Genomic DNA, 18,439 nt, shown 5'->3' on the forward strand with positions numbered 1-18,439 from the left:
TGCGAGGGGACCCTTTACCTTTACCTATGTATATAATAATAATAATAATAATAATAATAATAATAATAATAATAATAATAATAATAATAATAATAATAATAATAATAATAATAATTTAATTTGTATACCGCCCTTCTCCCGAAGGACTCAGGGCGGTGAACAGGCAGATAAAATATAAATACACACAATAATTAAAAACATCCCTTAAAAAAACTAATTTAAATGCCCAAAATGTTAAAAAACGTACTCCCCCGTAAAATCACAAAATTTTAAAAACCCATCCAATAAAAATAAAAATCAGGCTAGTCCAGCCATACAAAATAAATAAGTTTTAAGTTCGCGGCGAAAGGTCCTAAGGTCAGGTAATTGTCGAAGTCCGAGGGGAAGTTCGTTCCACAGGGTCGGAGCCCCCACAGAGAAGGCCCTCCCCCTGGGGGCCGCCAGTCGACACTGTTTGGCTGACGGCACCCTGAGGAGTCCCTCTCTGTGGGAACATACCGGACGATGGGAGATAGAAGCCGGCAGTAGACAGTCCCGTAGATAGCCCGGTCCTAAGCCATGGAGCGCTTTAAAGGTGGTAACCAATACCTTGAAGCGCACCCGGAAAACAACAGGTAGCCAGTGCAGTCTGCGCAGGATAGGTGTTATGTGGGAGCTCCGAGACGCTCCCTCAATAACCTGCGCAGCCGCATTCTGAACTAGCTGAAGTCTCCGGGTGCTCTTCAAGGGGAGCCCCATGTAGAGAGCATTGCAGTAGTCCAGGCGAGAGGTAATGAGAGCATGAGTGACTGTGCATAAGGCATCCCGGTCCAGGAAGGGACGCAACTGGCGGATCAGGCGAACCTGATAAAATGCTCTCCTGGAGACGGTCGCCAAATGGTCTTCAAAGGACAACCGACCATCCAGGAGCACGCCCAAGTTGCGTACCTTCTCCATCGGGGCCAATGATTCACCCCCGACAGACAGCCGCATCTGCAGCTGACTGTACCGAGGTGCCGGCATCCACAGCCACTCTGTCTTGGAGGGATTAAGTTTGAGCCTGTTCCTCCCCATCCAGATCCGTACGGCTTCCAGACACCGGGACAGCACTTCGACAGCTTCACTGGGGTGGCCCGGGGTGGAAAAGTACAGCTGGGTATCATCAGCGTACAGTTGGTATCTCACCCCAAAGCCACTGATGATTTCACCCAGCGGCTTCATATAGATGTTGAACAGGAGGGGTGAGAGAATCGACCCCTGCGGCACCCCACACATGAGGCACCTTGGAGTTGATCTCTGCCCCCCTGTCAACACCGTCTGCATCCGATCAGAGAGGTAGGAGGAGAACCACCGATAAACGGTGCCTCCCACTCCCAACCCCTCCAACCGGCGCAGCAGGATACCATAAAATATGGGTGTATATTGGTTTGTGTGTACACACACACACACACAGAGGTATATTGGTGGTATATATAACATTTATATAGACCTCAGTGTATTCTTGAGAAAAGTCACTTTTCAGAGTGTGATGGGTGGTATATATAAAATTTATATACTACCCATCACACTCTGAAAAGCGACTTTTCTCACGAATACACCTGAGGTCTTCAGAAAGAGATTTGCGGCAGAGCTGACTAACCTTTTTGGCCTCAGGTGCCAAAAGTGGGGGGAGCGCAGGAGGGTCCCACATGTGCGTGCCCACACCCATAATTCAATGTGCCCCATGCATGCATGCGCAAACCCCCCCCCCACGCTCCCCAGCTTTTGGCACTTGATGGCACAGTGGGCCTGCTGGGCCCATTTTTCACCCTCCCCGGGCTCTAGAGGCTTTCTTGGAGCCTGGGGAGGTTGAGAATGGCCTTCCCCACCCCCGAAGCTGGAAAAAGCCCATTTCCTGACTTTCACTGGGACTGGAAGGCCCGTTTTTTGCCCTCCCCTTGCTCTAGAGGATTTCTAGGAGCCTGAGGAGGGTGAAAATGGTCTTCCCTACCCCACCCACCGGAAGCCAGAAACAGCCTGTTTCCCGACTTCCAGAGGGCCCGGAAGGCCCAAAGATCAGCTGGCTGGTGCTGGAGTTGAGCTAGGGCAACGCTCTCGTGCCCACAGATATGGCTCCACGTACCACCTGTTCCACGTGTGCCATAGGTTCGCCATCACAGAGATAGTGGGTTTTACTATTCTAAAAAAAAAGTTTCCTTCAAGCAACATTTGAAAGTTTTGTTATACTTTTCCATAAGAACTATGGATATGCAAGAAGACACGACGTACAAAAAATGTGCTGAGTCTCATATACCACTTAGATTTCGGTTTTTATGCGTTTCCTACCACAAATTGGCAAGAAATTGCACTATTGATTTTCCATAAGCTTGCTTAAAATTAGGCTCCAGAGACTACTGTAAAAAAAAAAAAAATGTCAAAGGCTGATATTGCCTGAGTTCCCAATATAGAACGGTAGCCTAAGTCTCCAAGTAAGCTTGCATTGGTGTAATACAGGAGATAAAAATATTGGACAACCACTGATGTATATTCCATAAATCATTTTGAGAATCAAAAAGTCTTCATTTATCTTTCTTTTTTCTTTTTTTTTATTGAAAAAGTTTTACAAAAACAATTAAATTTTTCCCCTCCCATCCCTCCTCCCCTCCTCCCCCTCCTCCAAAACCCCTCCCCCCCTTGACTTCCTAGAGCAAACACAAGGTATAGTTCAATAAACAAACAGTCATACATTAAATTTTTAAAATCTAACACAATTATAATCCTTCTCTCTCACATAACCTGACTTCTTCCATTAAAATCAAAAACAACATCCTTCATTCAAAGGCAATCTGAAATTTCTTAATCTGATATCTATTTTGAATATAATCAATCCAATTCTTCCATTCATTTAGATATTTTTCTTGAGTACTGTCTTTCAAGAAGGCTGAGATTTTAGCCATCTCAGCCAAATTAGAAACTTTCAATATCCATTCTTCTATTGTGGGTACTTCTTTTTTCTTCCAATATTGTCCAATTAACAGTCTTGCTGCTGTTATTAAGTTCAAAATCAATTTCGTCTCAATCACTGTACAGTCTGTTATTATTCCCAAAAGGAAAAATTGCGGCAGGAACTTTATCTTCTTCTTCAAAACATTTTGCATAATCCACCAGATTCTTATCCAGAAAGACTTAATTTTCTTACAAGTCCACCATACATGAAAATATGTAGCATCATCACAATTACATCTCCAACATTTCGCTTGCATATCTGGATACATACATGATAATTTCTTAGGATCTAAATGCCATCTATAAAACATCTTATAAAAATTTTCCCTTAAATTCTGCGCTTGCGTAAATTTAACATTTCTAACCCAAATTTTCTCCCATGTGTCCAACATTATTGGTTCCTGAATATTCTGTGCCCATTTTATCATACAATCCTTTATTAAATCTCTTTCAGAGTCTATTTCAAAGTCTTCATTTATCTTTCAGTAACTATATTGCTTGACTTAGTTTAGGAGCTGAATCATAGATGCAGTATGTGCATCCCACATGGTTTGGTTTATGTGATAATGCTACTTAATTCGCTACCTTCCTTTCATTTATGGTCATGTGCTTGGTTGATTGGAAAGTGGCTCAATTAGATAACTTTTCAGGCCAGCAGCATCTCCAGAGAGTTACCAACCTATTTCATTAATGGTATATGCACAGGGGTTCTCCTCCCCCTTCCACTCAACTGGAAGCAGAAAATAAAATTTCTTATAACCTTCCCAAGATTTGCCTTATGAGCAGCAGGCAGCAAATTGACTATTGGAAAGGCTACAAAAATCTGATGAGCTTTTGTAGTCTTTGCAATGGTTGATAGGCTGTCTGCATCTCATGAGGCAAATCTTTGAGTGGGGCATTAAAATAAGTGAGCGGGGGCGGGGGACTGGTAACGATGACCATGTTTAAAAGTTCAGGGTGGGTAAAATAAAACAGAAGTGTACAGGTCATATAAAGCTACTACTTTTAAGCCTTTTGATTTAGCCATTTTTAAGCTAAATGGGACAAAAGATTTGTAAGATCCATCTCCTCCCTCCCTCCTCCCTCCCTCCTCCAAAACCCCTCCCCGACTTCCAGGAGCAAACACAAGGTATAGTTCAATAAACAAACATTCATACATTAAAATTTTGGAATCTAACACAATTATAATCCTTCTCTTTCACATATCCTCACTTCTTCCATTAAAATCAAAAACGACATCCTTCATTCAAAGGCAATCTGATATCTCTTAATCTGATATCTATTTTGAATATAGTCAATCCAGTTCTTCCATTCGTTTAGATATTTTTCTTGAGTACTGTCTTTCAAGAAGGCTGAGATTTTAGCCATCTCAACCAAATTGGAAACTTTCAATATCCATTCTTCTATTATGGGTAATTCTTTTTTCTTCCAATATTGTCCAATCAACAGTCTTGCTGCTGTTATTAAGTTCAAAATCAATTTAGTCTCTATCACTGTACAGTCTGTTATTATTCCCAAAAGGAAAAATTGTGGCAGGAACTTTATCTTCTTCTTCAAAACATTCTGCATAATCCACCAAATTCTTATCCAGAAAGATTTAATTTTCTTACAAGTCCACCATACATGAAAATATGTAGCATCATCACAGTTACATCTCCAACATTTCGCTTGCATATCTGGATACATACATGATAATTTCTTAGGATCTAAATGCCATCTATAAAACATGTTATAAAAATTTTCCCTTAAATTCTGCGCTTGCGTAAATTTAACATTTCTAACCCAAATTTTCTCCCATGTTTCCAACATTATTGGTTCCTGAATATTCTGTGCCCATTTTATCATACAATCCTTTATTAAATCTCTTTCAGAGTCTATTTCAAAGTCTTCATTTATCTTTCAGTAACTATATTGCTTGACTTAGTTTAGGAGCTGAATCATAGATGCAGTATGTGCATCCCACATGGTTTGGTTTATGTGATAATGCTACTTAATTCGCTACCTTCCTTTCATTTATGGTCATGTGCTTGGTTGATTGGAAAGTGGCTCAATTAGATAACTTTTCAGGCCAGCAGCATCTCCAGAGAGTTACCAACCTATTTCATTAATGGTATATGCACAGGGGTTCTCCTCCCCCTTCCACTCAACTGGAAGCAGAAAATAAAATTTCTTATAACCTTCCCAAGATTTGCCTTATGAGCAGCAGGCAGCAAATTGACCATTGGAAAGGCTACAAAAATCTGATGAGCTTTTTGTAGTCTTTGCAATGGTTGATAGGCTGTCTGCATCTCATGAGGCAAATCTTTGGAGTGGGGCATTAAAATAAGTGAGCGGGGGGGGGGCGGGGGGACTGGTAACGATGACCATGTTTAAAAGTTCAGGGTGGGTAAAATAAAACAGAAGTGTACAGGTCATATAAAGCTACTACTTTTAAGCCTTTTGATTTAGCCATTTTTAAGCTAAATGGGACAAAAAGATTTGTAAGATCCATCTCCCTCCCTCCCTCCCTCCCTCCCTCTCTCTCTCAATCTCTCTCTCTTTCTCTCAAATGTATCATATCTCTCTCTCTCTCTCTCTCTCTCTCTCTCTGTATCTCTGTATCTCTCTCTCTCTCTCTCTCTCTCTCTCTCTGCATCTCTCTTTCTCTCAAATCTCTCATCTCTCTCTCTGTATCTCTCTCTCTGTATCTCTCTCTCTCCCTATGTATCTCTGTATCTCTCTCTTTCAGTATCTCTCTCTTTCTCTCAAATCTCTCTCTCTCAAATCTCTCTCTCATCTCTCTCAGTATCTCTCTCTTTCTCTCAAATCTCTCATCTTTCTCTATTTATCTCTGTATCTCTCTCCCTCTTTCTCTGTATCTCTCTCTTTCTCTCAAATCTCTCTCTCTCTCTCAGAATCACTCTCTTTTTCTCTCTCTCCCTCCTTTCCTCCCTGATCAAAATAGATGCTGCTGTTAGAAGAAAATGTTGTCTCCTTTTGCTATCCCCCAAATTTGACTCAAAACAGGGCTTTTCTGGAGATAAAAAGCAGACCAAAATGTTGCAGAGCAATTGAAGAAACTAGGAATTAGCCTTGCATACTCTTGCAATGGTAGATGAAATGGATGAATAATCATATAATCGCATTGTACTGTTTCCATGGCCATCATCAATCTAACAATTGGATATAGTCACTTTGTTTTAATTGATTTCAATTATTAATGATAAAGTGGGAAAAAACATGTCAATAATGTAATTTTTATTATGTTGAGCTGGGTTTTTGCTGGAGCTAGCTAAAGTTCAGCAAATAAAATTAAGACTTGTCCTTTCTACCATTTTTTTTCTTTTCATATAAACTCTTTGGCACTTTATGTGCATTACTGCTTATCTCTTGAATAGTCCCATGAAAGATTGACCAGGCTTGTGTTTTCTCCTTGTGGCCCAACACTTGCATTTCCTCTTGATGTTCAATGTATAGATTGAGCATCAAATCTTAGAAAGGACATTATCCCTGCATGTCAGAATTATTATTATTATTATGGTTGGTTGCAGAGTTAGCCAGAGGTTTTGTTCTGACCTGGCTCCCAAACTTGACAAATCCTCTGTAGTTAAAATAAATGTAACCTTTATTAGGAGCACCAGCAGCCCTGGCAAAAGTTTCTCTCTCTCATAGCAGGCTAACAAGTCTGTCTGGCAGGGAGATGAATAGTTGTCTGCCACACTTATTCATCTCTGCCCTCTGCCTTTTATCCCCAGAGCTAGGGTAGGGCCTTGCTAGAAGTGGTCCCAAGGACTGGCCCATAGATTTTCACTGCTCTCCTCTCCTCTGCCTTCTGCACATCCATGCATCAGGCACTGGACCCAGCTGTTCCTCCTCTTTCTCATTAGCCACATACAGACCTCGGGGATATTGACTCTCTATCTGAGGGCTGATGGAAGGCCCAGGCTCCACCTCTGTCTCTATCTCTGACAGCTCAATTCCCTCTTTTTCCTTGGAGCTGTCAGGTTGCTTTAATGCTGGTGCTGACTCCTACGCCACCTCATCTGATTCAGCTGCTGGAGACGCCAGCGGCCAACATGCCACAACAGATTTAGACTGGAGTTGGAATTTTGTTCACCTATTGAGTGCTTTCCAAGGACCTGGGATAGGCAAATGTTGTAAAGAAGCTTCTGTTGTGGTCCGCCAGCAGCCTGTGAAGCTGACAACGGAGTTGGAAAGTGATGAGGCTGAGGTGAGGCCAGGGCCATCGGGGAGTGAGATACTCCAGAGCCTCCAGAGACTGATAGTAGTGAGGCAGAGGAACAGGAGAAGACTGTTCCTAATACACGCATGAGAAGAGCTGCAAGAAAGCAAGAGCAGCTCAAGCAAAAAGGATAACTCGGGAGTAGGGCCAAGAGATATTTGGCCCCTCCCATAAGCTTAAAACGCCACAAAATGGCTTTTGGGCTTTGTCGGAAAACAACACTGGTAGCTTCATCTTCTGCTTCGTCTACGTCTTACATTTATTTTTGTGACTTCTGAACGTTTGCCAAGAAAGGCCTTTGGCAGTTTGCCTAATTGGACCAAGGTTTGCGATAGGACTGAGGAATTTGTGTTGGGAGGAATTTGTTTTAATTTAGTTGAACTACGCTGGGAATGAAGTAATTCTCAGCTGTTCGAATAAAGATTTTTTTTTTCACAGACTGAGTTTCTTACTACCTACTTGGGCCTGGGTCACAACAGCTTCTTGGATAAGAAGTGAAACATTTTCAAGGAAAAAAACCCCAAGGAAGTCCAGTTGCCTTTTGGAAAAGCAACTTTGGGATGAGTTCTTCCATTTCAGCTTCTATTTTATTTTTGCCTGCTTCCTTTATCCAATTTGTATTCTTGTTGTATTTCTTTGGGTTGTCCAAAAGCTATGCTCAGAACTGCTCTGTATCTTCTTTGTATGTATATATGTATGTGTGTATGTATGTATGTATGTATGTATGTATGTATGTATGTATGTATATGTGTGTGTATATAATTTTTATATAATGTGTGTGTATATAATTTGTATATTGCATAGACAAATTATGTATCTGGAAAATGGAATTAAAAAATTAACCTAATTTCAGAAGATTCAATATTACTATTTTTATATTTTTTTATAATATATATAATAAAATATATAATATATATTTTATATATTTTTAAACTGTTACAATTCAGGATGACTTTTTTTTTGAGAGAGAGACTCAACTTTTAGAAAAAGATTTTGATATTTGGACACCATCTTGGAGGCTGTGTTTAGTTTGAGAGAGCAGCTATGGCATATCTTCTTGTTTGCAAAATATGTTTATGAGTGTTTTGAGACATTTTGAGATCCTTAATTTTGAGATGGTAACAGAAGTGGGTTTCAGCAGGTTCTAATCAGTTCTGAAGAACCGGTAGCGGAAATTTTAAGTAGTTCAGAGAACCGGTAGTAAAAATTCTGACTGGCCCTGCCCCCATCTATTCTCTGCCTCCCAAGTCCCAGCTGATCAGGAGGAAATGGGGATTTTGCAGTAACCTTCCCCTGGAATGGGGTGGGAATGGAGATTTTACGGTATCCTTTCCCTGCCACGCCCACCAAGCCACGCCATGCCCACCAAGCCACACCCACAGAACCAATAGTAAAAAATTTTGAAACCCACCACTGGATGGTAACAATTAATAGCTGAGTGAGGCAGCTGCAGACCAGCAAAAATCATGCTAGAATTAGTATAAAGTTGCGCTTCCACATTGTTCAATGTGTGTGTGATCATAAATGTTTCTGTGGTTGGGGGAGGGAGAGAAAGGGAGGGAGGGAGGGAGAAAGAGAGAGAATGAGAGTGAGTTAGAGAGTTTTCAGTTCAGAAATCCAAAATCCGTAAAGTATATAATATAAAGTATAATCTTCACCAAAAAAATAATAATAATCCTGGATGCCAAGCAAAGGCCATTAAATATATATTCTGTATGTAACAAGCAGGATTTAAAGCAATAAGTGGGTAGGGGAAGCCGGTTGCCAGATGCTAATTGGTCAGTGGAACAGCACGAGTAAAGCTCATTCTTTGAAAGTAGCTTTGAAAATCCAATCCATTGGCAGTGATTTGCAGATGCTAAAGTAATCATTCAGCTAATTGCTAGAACTACAGCTTTGGAAAGGGAAGACTTTTTGCAATAGGGTGGATATAGTATAAAAACACTATTGAAAAGCTCATTGAAAGATTGTGGTGCGGTGGATACATGGAACAATTATTCTCCTCAGGTCTTTCTTTAATGCAGAAATCATTAAATTGTTCCATACAGAGAAAAAGTCTACAAAATGTGTCTTATGCACATTTTTGGAACAAAAATGTAAAAAAAATAATAATTAGACATCAGCCTTCTATTTGCTTCATGCCCAAACCCATAAATGTTTGGCCAGTGGTCTGGAACACCATGTTATTTTATGAATAATGTATACAAATGACTTACCATAGATATCTGAGACCCTAGGAGGCCTATTGCAAAATTTCCCATTCATATTTAATTACACTTTAGTGATGAAAAGCTTGCATTCCCCAATTATCCTGCCCTTAAGATGACTTGATTAGGGAATACCAATTACCACACCAAGCAAGAAGAAGATCTTCTGCGCACAAATTCCAATTGTGCTTTTTATAATTTTGTAAACAACAAACTTAAAGTCTCGAGATCCATCCCACCACTAAAAGAATCTAACGGCAAAGAATATAATGATGAAACAGCTAAAGCAAACATCTTTAACATATTCTTTGGCTCAGTCTTTGTTAACAGTAATGACTCATACCCGACATTCCCCTATCGTACCAACAATGAGTACAACGACCTAACACAAATAAATATCACAGAAGATAATGTTGAAAAAGCTCTTCACAAACTGAAACCAGCCCTATCTATTGGACCTGACGGACTATGTGCATACTTTTTAGAAAAGCTTTCCACTAATATAGCAGAACTCCTAAGCATAATCTTTGAAATAGCTTTCACAACCAGTTCCCTTCCCAAACTTTGGTCACTAGCCACGCTCATCCCAATCTTCAAAAAAGGAGACCCCAGCCTAGCTGAAAATTACAGACCAATCTCTCTATGTTGCATCACCTACAAAGTAATGGAATCTATCATCAACCAATCCATTACCCTCCACCTAGAAACAAACAACCTACTCTCTAATAAACAATTTGGTTTCAGAAAAAAATTATCATGTAATTTACTTCTCCACTGCAAAAACATATGGACTACAAATCTTGATCAAGGCAAATCAATAGATGCAATCTACATAGACTTCTGCAAAGCTTTTGACTCAGTAGTACATGATAAACTTCTCCTAAAACTAAAATCCTATGGCATCTCAGGACCCCTCCACAACTGGATAACAGCTTTCCTGTCAAACAGACAACAAGTGGTGAAAATTGGCAATGTTCTATCAAATCCTGTTCCTGTCAAAAGTGGTGTTCCCCAAGGCAGCGTTCTTGGACCAACACTCTTCATATTATACATTAATGATCTCTGTGACCATATCACAAGTAATTGTGTTCTCTTTGCTGACAATGTCAAACTATTTAACACCACCAACAATACAGCTACCCTTCAAAAAGACCTTGACTTTGTATCTGAATGGTCTAAAACTTGGCAACTCCAAATCTCAACCAGCAAATGCTCAGTCTTACATATTGGAAAAAAGAACCTAAACACTAAGTACAAGCTTGATGGACATTACCTTACAGATGACCCCCACCCTGTTAAAGACCTTGGAGTTTTCATATCAAATGATCTAAGTGCCAAAGCCCACTGCAACTACATCACAAAAAAGGCTTTAAGAGTTATAAACCTAATCTTGCGTAGCTTCTTCTCCAAAAACACTACACTACTAACCAGAGCATATAAAACATTTGCTAGACCAACTCTTAAATACAGCTTGAACCCATACCACATTTCTGACATCAATACAATTGAACATGCCCAGAAATATTTTACAAGAAGAGTTCTCCACTCCTCTGAATACAACAAAATACCTTATGCCACCAGACTTGAAATCCTGGGTTTAGAAAATTTAGAACTACGCTGCCTTCGACATGACCTGGGTTTAACTCATAGAATCATCTATTACAATGTCCTTCCTGTTGAAGACTACTTCAGCTTCAATTACAACAATGCACGAGCACACAATAGATTTAAGCTTAATGTGAACCGCTCCAGAAAATATGACTTCAGTAACAGAGTTGTTAATACTTGGAATACACAACCTGACTCTGTGGTCTCTTTCCAAAATCCCAGAAGCTTTAACCAAAAATTCTCTATTGTTGACCTCACCCCATTCCTACGAGGACTATAAGGGGCGTGCATAAGAGCACAAGTGTACCTACCGTTCCTGTCCTATTGTTTCCTTTCATTATATCCAATTAATATAGTTATTACATACTCATGCTTATGTATATGCTTATATATTGTATAGTTATTCCATGCTTATGCTTATATATACTGTGTGACAAAATAAATAAATAAAATAAATAAATACTAACCCAACACAGATTGACAGAGAAGTTGAAGTAGTAACTCGTAGGATTAAAAGTTCACAAGGATGGTGCAAATGTAGACCTGAAATAAACACATGCCTGGTATTTGGGGGAAAGACTGTGATAGATCTAGATAAAATTTCAAAGTTCAGAGACATCACAATCACTCAACCGAAGGCGAAGCCTCCTGTATTTCTCATACGAACAAAACTTTGAAGCAAAGCTTTGTCAACCTAAATGCCTATTTTAGAACTTCAAGGCAGTGTATTTGTTTATTAAATTATTATCTGCCTGTCTCCCTTTACCCCACAGCCTGGAGTTTAATCCTGATGGGACTTGAGCTTGATTCAGCTTTCCATCCTTCTGAGATCAGTAAAAAGAGGACCCAAAATGTTGGGGGCAATATACTGAGATTGTAAACCACTCAGAGAGTGCTGTAAAACACTATGGGGCAATATATAGCAATAGCATTTAGACTTATATACTACTTTGCAGAGCTTTGCAGCCCTCTCTAAGTCAGCATATTGCCCCCAACAACCTGGGTCCTCATTTTACCAACCAAAGAAGGATGGAAGGCTGAGTCAACCTTGAGCCGGTGAGGATCAAACTCCTGGCGGTGGGCAGAATTAGTCTACAATTTTGAATTGTGGCCACTGCACCACAGTGATATTGCCAGTGGTGGGATTCAGCCAGTTCGCACCACTTCGGGAGAACCGGTTGTTAACTTTCTGAGCAGTTTGGTGAACTGGTTGTTGGAAGAAATCATTAGGGCAGAGAACCGGTTGTTAAATTATTTGAATCCCACCACTAGATATTGCTACTGATATACTAAAACCAAACTAAGGGAACTAAGAGCCAGATGGGATGGGGATGAGGTCTTCTTCTATGTCAGTAACCTCCAGCAGTTAAAGCCTTCAGGGCCTAGGCTAGTTCACAAAACCAGAGATGAGGGGGTCAAGCTATTTTCCAAAGCACCTGAAGGCCAGACAAGGAATAATGGATGGAAACTGATTGAGGAAAGATTCAACCTAGAAATAAGGAGAAATTCTCTGACAGTGAGAACAATCAACCAATGGAACAGCTTGCCTTCAGAAGCTGTGGGAGCTTCATCATTGGAAGCTCTCAAGAAGAGTCTGGACTGTTACTTGTCAGAAATGGTGTAAGGCAGTGATGAGTAACCTTTTCCGGACTAAGTGCCCAAAGCCCAAATGCCCAAATTGCAATGTGCACGCGGTCCCTGCGCATGCGCCCTGCCCCCTTCTCATGCACACATGCCCCACCGTGCATGTGTGCTCGCATGCACATGCACCCCACCTCGTGCATGTGTGCTCACATGCACACGCATCTTGCCCCACGCATGTTCGCGTACCCCACCCGCACATGCCCTGCCCTGCCCCCGCACATGCACAGCAGAGACCCAAAGATCACCTGGCCAGTGAGAGGCATGCGCGCATGTGCGGCAGAGCTGAACTGCAGTGGTGGCTCACAAGCCATCAGAGAGGGAGCTGCATGCCACCTCTGGCGCGCATTCCATAAGTTCGCCATCACGGGTGTATGGTCTCCTGCTTGGGCAGGGGTTGTACTACAAGGCCCTTTCCAGCTGTGTGATTCTGTTAAAATCTCTGCTGGTATAATGTTCCACAAGGAAGGGGCCAAGCAGAAAAGGCTCTTCTCCTTAACCCCAGCTGCTTCCGTTCCTTAGCAGAGGGGATCCATAGCAGGCCTGTTCTGGTGGCATGAGTGGGGTGGGCTTGTCCCAACTGGGAGAGACTACTCCTTGGTTACCCTGGACCCATGCCATGTAGGGCTCTAAAGGTAGATACAACACCAAGTATCATGACTTTTCCCCCCCACATTAAGCAGTTATACCTCTCTTAAAGCATAGCTTAGCTTTGATTCTGTCCAGTAAACATCAGACTTATTTAATATCCAGTTCGTATTTACAAAAGTGGATTTTGCCTTTCTTTAAATATGCAAAATGCTTTTCCTCAAGCACTTTCAGAACCACAGCATTTGGAGAATTGAGCAGTGAGCCCCTTTAGCTCAGCTCTCGTGCATCCCCTCCCCTTCCCAACAATGCTTCTGTGCATTTGATATAAGGGTAGCTTTCTTTTCTTTTCTTTTTTGCAAGTTTCTTGTTTGCTCTCCTTTACAGTAGCCCAGTTATTTAGGTCACTGTTATTCCATGAAGAGAACTACACTTGTGGGAATAAAGATCTCTCAGTACAATTAATTTCTCGGTGTAACTCACTACATTTATGGTACACCTACCACCCTCTCAGATGAATTCTCATAAATAGCTTTTGATGCGTTTTCCCTGCCCTCTGTCATACCACTAGAATACCTTCCTTGAAAAATGACGATGAATTCTGAGCTTACAGTTCTTGGTGGAATGATATCTTACAAGCCTGAGAAGAAATGGTTATAACAGAGTACTTCAGTTATGTCTCTACAAAAATATAAAACAAGGTGTGTGTGTGTGAGAGAGAGAGAGAGAGAGAGAGAGAGGGAGAGAGAGGGAGGGAGGGAGGGAGGGAGGGAGGGGGTGGGGAGAGAGAGAAAGGGAGGGAGGAGAAAGAGAGAGAGAGAGATTTGTAAATTGTTGACTTGTAAAAAGTAATTTTGAAAGTCTGACCTTAACCTTCTTCTGTAGTTGGTCATATTGATCCACTTCCATCTAATATGAAGACAGCTTTTGTGAACCATGTTGTTTAAAAAAAAAATACAGTAAAGCTCTAGAGAATCATTAGGGAAGCCAAAGACTCACAGCCCCATTCAAAGAGGCAAGTCATCACTAACATTCTTATCAAATCACTTTGCATCCATGGAGAAGGCAATAGGCTCCAATCAATAGGAAACTCATGGTAGAGTCATCCAAATACCTTCTTTCTCTAAAGCGATTCACCACCCTATACAGGTAGTCCTCGATTTACAGCAGTTCACTTACTGACCATTAAGAGTTATTATTATTATTATTATTATTTATTAGATTTCTAGACCGCCCTTCTCCCGAAGGACTCAGGGCGGTGTACAGCCAAGATAAAACATAAACCATGTACAATTAAAAATGAATTAAGAAACTTATTATACAATTGGCCAAAAAATTAAAATATTTAAAAATCCAAAAACCCCAATTTAAAACATAAATAGAATTTAAAATTTAAAAAATCTAAACAATTTAAAAGAAAAGCCTTAAGCCAGCCCCACGCGAATGAACAGATGTGTTTTCAATTCGCGGCGAAAGGTCCGAAGGTCAGGTATTTGGCGTAAACCAGGGGGAAGCTCGTTCCAGAGAGTAGGAGCCCCCACAGAGAAGGATCTTCCCCTGGGGGCCACCAGCCGACATTCTTTGGCGGACGGCACCCTGAGAAGTCCCTCTCTGTGTGAGCGTACGGGTCGGTGGGAGGCATGGGGTAACAGCAGGCGGTCCCGTAAGTACCCAGGACCCAAGCCATGGAGCGCTTTAAAGGTGGTAACCAAAACCTTGAAATGCACCCGAAAGGCAACAAGTAGCCAGTGCAGTCTGCGCAGGAGAGTTACAACAGCACTGAAAAAAAACTGACTTATGACCATTTTTCTCACTTAGGACCATTGCAGTCCCATGATCAAAATTCAGAAACTGGCTCATATTTAGATGGTTTCACTGTTCAAGGGGTCATGCGATCACCTTTTGTGACCTTCTGGCAAGCAAAAATCAGCGAGGAAGCCAAATTCATTTAACAACTGTGTTACTCACTTAACAATTGCAGTGATTCAGCTAACAACTGTGACAAGAAAGATCATAAAATAAAATAGGGCACAACTCACTTAACAACTGTCTTGCCTAGCAACATATGTTCTGAGCTCAATTATGGATGTAAATCAAGGACTACCTGCCCTATCCAATAAAGCAAATCAAGAGGACTGGGAATAACTCTATTTTTTTTTAATTCAGTCGGTTCTCCTGAGCTCTCATCCATCTTTTGGAAGGCAAGCTCTCTGCATCATCCCTCTGTGTAGGCCAGGGGTGTCAAACACAAGGCCCGAGGGCCGGATTCGGCCCATGGGGTGCTTAGATCTGGCCCATGGGGCTGCCCTTGAAAGGACTGGCCCATGGTGCCTCTGCCAGCAAAAACGGAGCTTGGGTGGGGGATTGCGATGGCCTCCTGCAACCCTCTGCCAGTGAAAAAAGAGCTCCGTTTTTGTTTTTCCTGGCAGAGGGCTGCAGGAGGCTGTCATGGTTGAAAACAGGACCCAGGGAGGCACACATGCTCCACCCAAGCTCTGTTTTCACTGGCAGAGGGCTGCAGGAGGCTGTCACAGCTAAAAACAGAGATTGGGAGCCCATTTTCGCTGGCAGAGCACTCGGGCCACCACAGGCACCCCCAACACAAATGATGTCAAGCTGGCCATGCCAACCCTGGCCACGCCCACCCCGGCCCCCGAGGTCAACCCTGAGGTAGCCCTCCATAAAATCGAGTTTGCCACCCCTGATGTAGATCCACAATATTTCTACCCATCAGTTTTGCACAGGGGTTGACTCTTAGCATCCTGATGTTGCCTCTTTCTTAACAGACTGGCTTTAGATTTGTTGTCTTTGCTGGGCAGGCTCCTTGTCTCTTGTGTAGTACCTTCAGGCTGTACATCCTGCAGATGGTGACAGAATATAAAAAAGGTCTAGTCAATAAATAGCTCTAGACACACAAACATATACCCACCACACAAATTTAGCACATGACATTTGTACGAAAATCTCCATACTAGCCATGCTCTCTTTGTTTGTCACAGGGCACTTCCTGGGGATTAATGGTTGTCTGAGGTTAATGGCCCTTGGCTATGCTCTGGGCCATCAACTTTTCCAAGCTGCTCATTAATTCACACGAAATGCCAAGCATCAAGTTGATAATAGCTTTATTTGGGTTCTCTCTCTCTCTTTTTTTGGAATCTAGTTCAGGAGTCCCACATTTAGAACTTAATGACACTGCATCTTCTAATGTTTTGCTGATATTTCCACTCGGTGTCAACTCAAGAGGGCCATGCTTAATAGCATTGGTTAAAAAACAACAACAACCCTGCACCTAGAGAGCTGTTGGAAGTTGAGCACTCTTCCTGGATGCAAGATGCACAACTGATTGGGAAACCACAGGACTGCAGGCAACATCTGTTTGCTAGGAGTCACAGATCTTCTGGCTTTGAATTGCATACAAGCCACAAATGTATGCACATCACAGACTTGATGTTGACTTTTTTTTTTCCAAGAGGACAAAGGAGCGTTGTTTTGTTTTTAGATAATTGGGTTTCAAACATTTATGCAGATGTGAAGTGTGTTGTTATATCATTGCCAAGCCCCAAAGGGCTGTCAGTTAAATTATTCTGAATAATGCTATCTGTATTCTGATATGGAACTGCTCCAAATTAGCATTACGAGAACCTCCAACCATGAGATCAAGGTTTGAATTTTCTCCCTCCTCCTTTCACAGGGAAGAAAGGTTAAACATCTAGTCTCATTTCTTAACAAGCCACAATTTTCTTGTATTTTTTTTCAAATATGAAGTAAGGTAAAGGTAAAGGTAAAGGTTCCCCTCGCACAAATATGCTAGTCATTCCCAACTCTAGGGGACGGTGCTCATCTCCATTTCAAAACCAAAGAGCCAGCGCTGTCCGAAGACATTTCCGTGGTCATGTGGCTGGCATGACTAAATGCCAAAGGCACACAGAACGCTGTTACTTTCCCACCAAAGGTGGTCCCTATTTTTCTACTTGCATATTTATGTGCTTTCAGACTGCTAGGTTGGCAGAAGCTGGGACAAGTTATGCAAACCACTGAACTGCCGACAAGCTCAGTGTCTTAGCCACGGTAATTATTTGCAAAGATCCAGGATATCTGCAGAACTGTCTTTCCCCAATAAGATTGGCCTGTTCCACTTGTGTTGGCAAAAGTGGCCTACTGTGGATCCCATCAGCCATTGAATTTTGGTTGGTGGGATCCAAGAGAAGTGCCTTTTCTGACCTGGTTCCTGGCCTTTCTTGCAAAAGAAAGTAAGATCTACCTCTCTCTTTTAGCTTCCAGGAAAAGCCTTAAATCTGGTTATACCAGCTATGAGGTCCTGAAGGAGAAGTTGCTGACTGGATGTGGATGATACACTAACAGAGAAGGCACCTCACTTCTCCCCTCCAAACCTGTGTTTTTGAGTTTGTTTGATTTTTATCATTTAATCTGTTTTAGATTTATAATCATTAAATGTTTATTTTATCTTGATGAAGGCCCCTCAGAATTGCCTGTACTGCAACATGGGCGGCAAATAAAGTTGATAAATAATATAAATAAAACTATTTCTATTTAAGTGGGAAATTATGGTTGGGTTAACGGGAAAGCATGGCTTGATGACTTCTGCATCATTTCTTCTATTGGAGAAGAAATCCTGACAGAATTTTTCAAGGATAGGATTTCCACATTATGTTCACCAGAGCATATAAAAGGAGTTGTCTGCTAATGTCTTTTTTTGAAGACAGTAAGATCTGTGGAAAGGAGATGGAAAAAAGTCAGGATGGAGTTTATAAGAATTAGTTAAGAGCATATGGATCAACATTGCATGCATGTACAAAATGAGCAGGGCATTGATCCTACTGTTATGCCCACCACCTTGAGTTTTTTTAGATGAAATCTTGGAGATCTGATAAAAGCAGGGATGACTACAGGTTGTGGTTAAAAAAATTCAAAATGGCAACCATGACAAGTGTGATAGTAATAGCAATACCACTTAGACTTATATACTGCTTCACAGTGCTTTACAGCCCTCTCTAAGTGGTTTACCGAGTCAGCATATTTTCCCGAACAATCTGGGTCCTCATTTTATCGACCTCAGAAGGATGGAAGGCTGAGTCAACCTTGAGTCGGTGAGATTCGAACTGCCAAACTGCAGGCAGCTGGCAGTCAGAAGAAGTAGCCTGCAATACTGCATTCTAACCACTGCACTACTATGGCTCTTAATGAAGGT

The 18,439-nt window shown here is 41.5% G+C and overlaps 1 long non-coding RNA gene across 1 annotated transcript in view; it reads left to right on the plus strand.

The window, feature by feature from the left end:
• Positions 1-17,771, plus strand: part of LOC131200983 (uncharacterized) — a 211,203-nt gene extending 193,432 nt beyond the window's left edge. The window contains exon 3 of the long non-coding RNA XR_009155751.1: positions 17,505-17,771. This is a non-coding gene — a long non-coding RNA (uncharacterized LOC131200983). The remainder of the gene's footprint in view (positions 1-17,504) is intronic.
• Positions 17,772-18,439: the final 668 nt, after the last annotated feature.

Source organism: Ahaetulla prasina, chromosome 6 (assembly GCF_028640845.1).
Source record: "Ahaetulla prasina isolate Xishuangbanna chromosome 6, ASM2864084v1, whole genome shotgun sequence".
NCBI classification, from domain to species: Eukaryota; Metazoa; Chordata; class Lepidosauria; order Squamata; family Colubridae; genus Ahaetulla; species Ahaetulla prasina.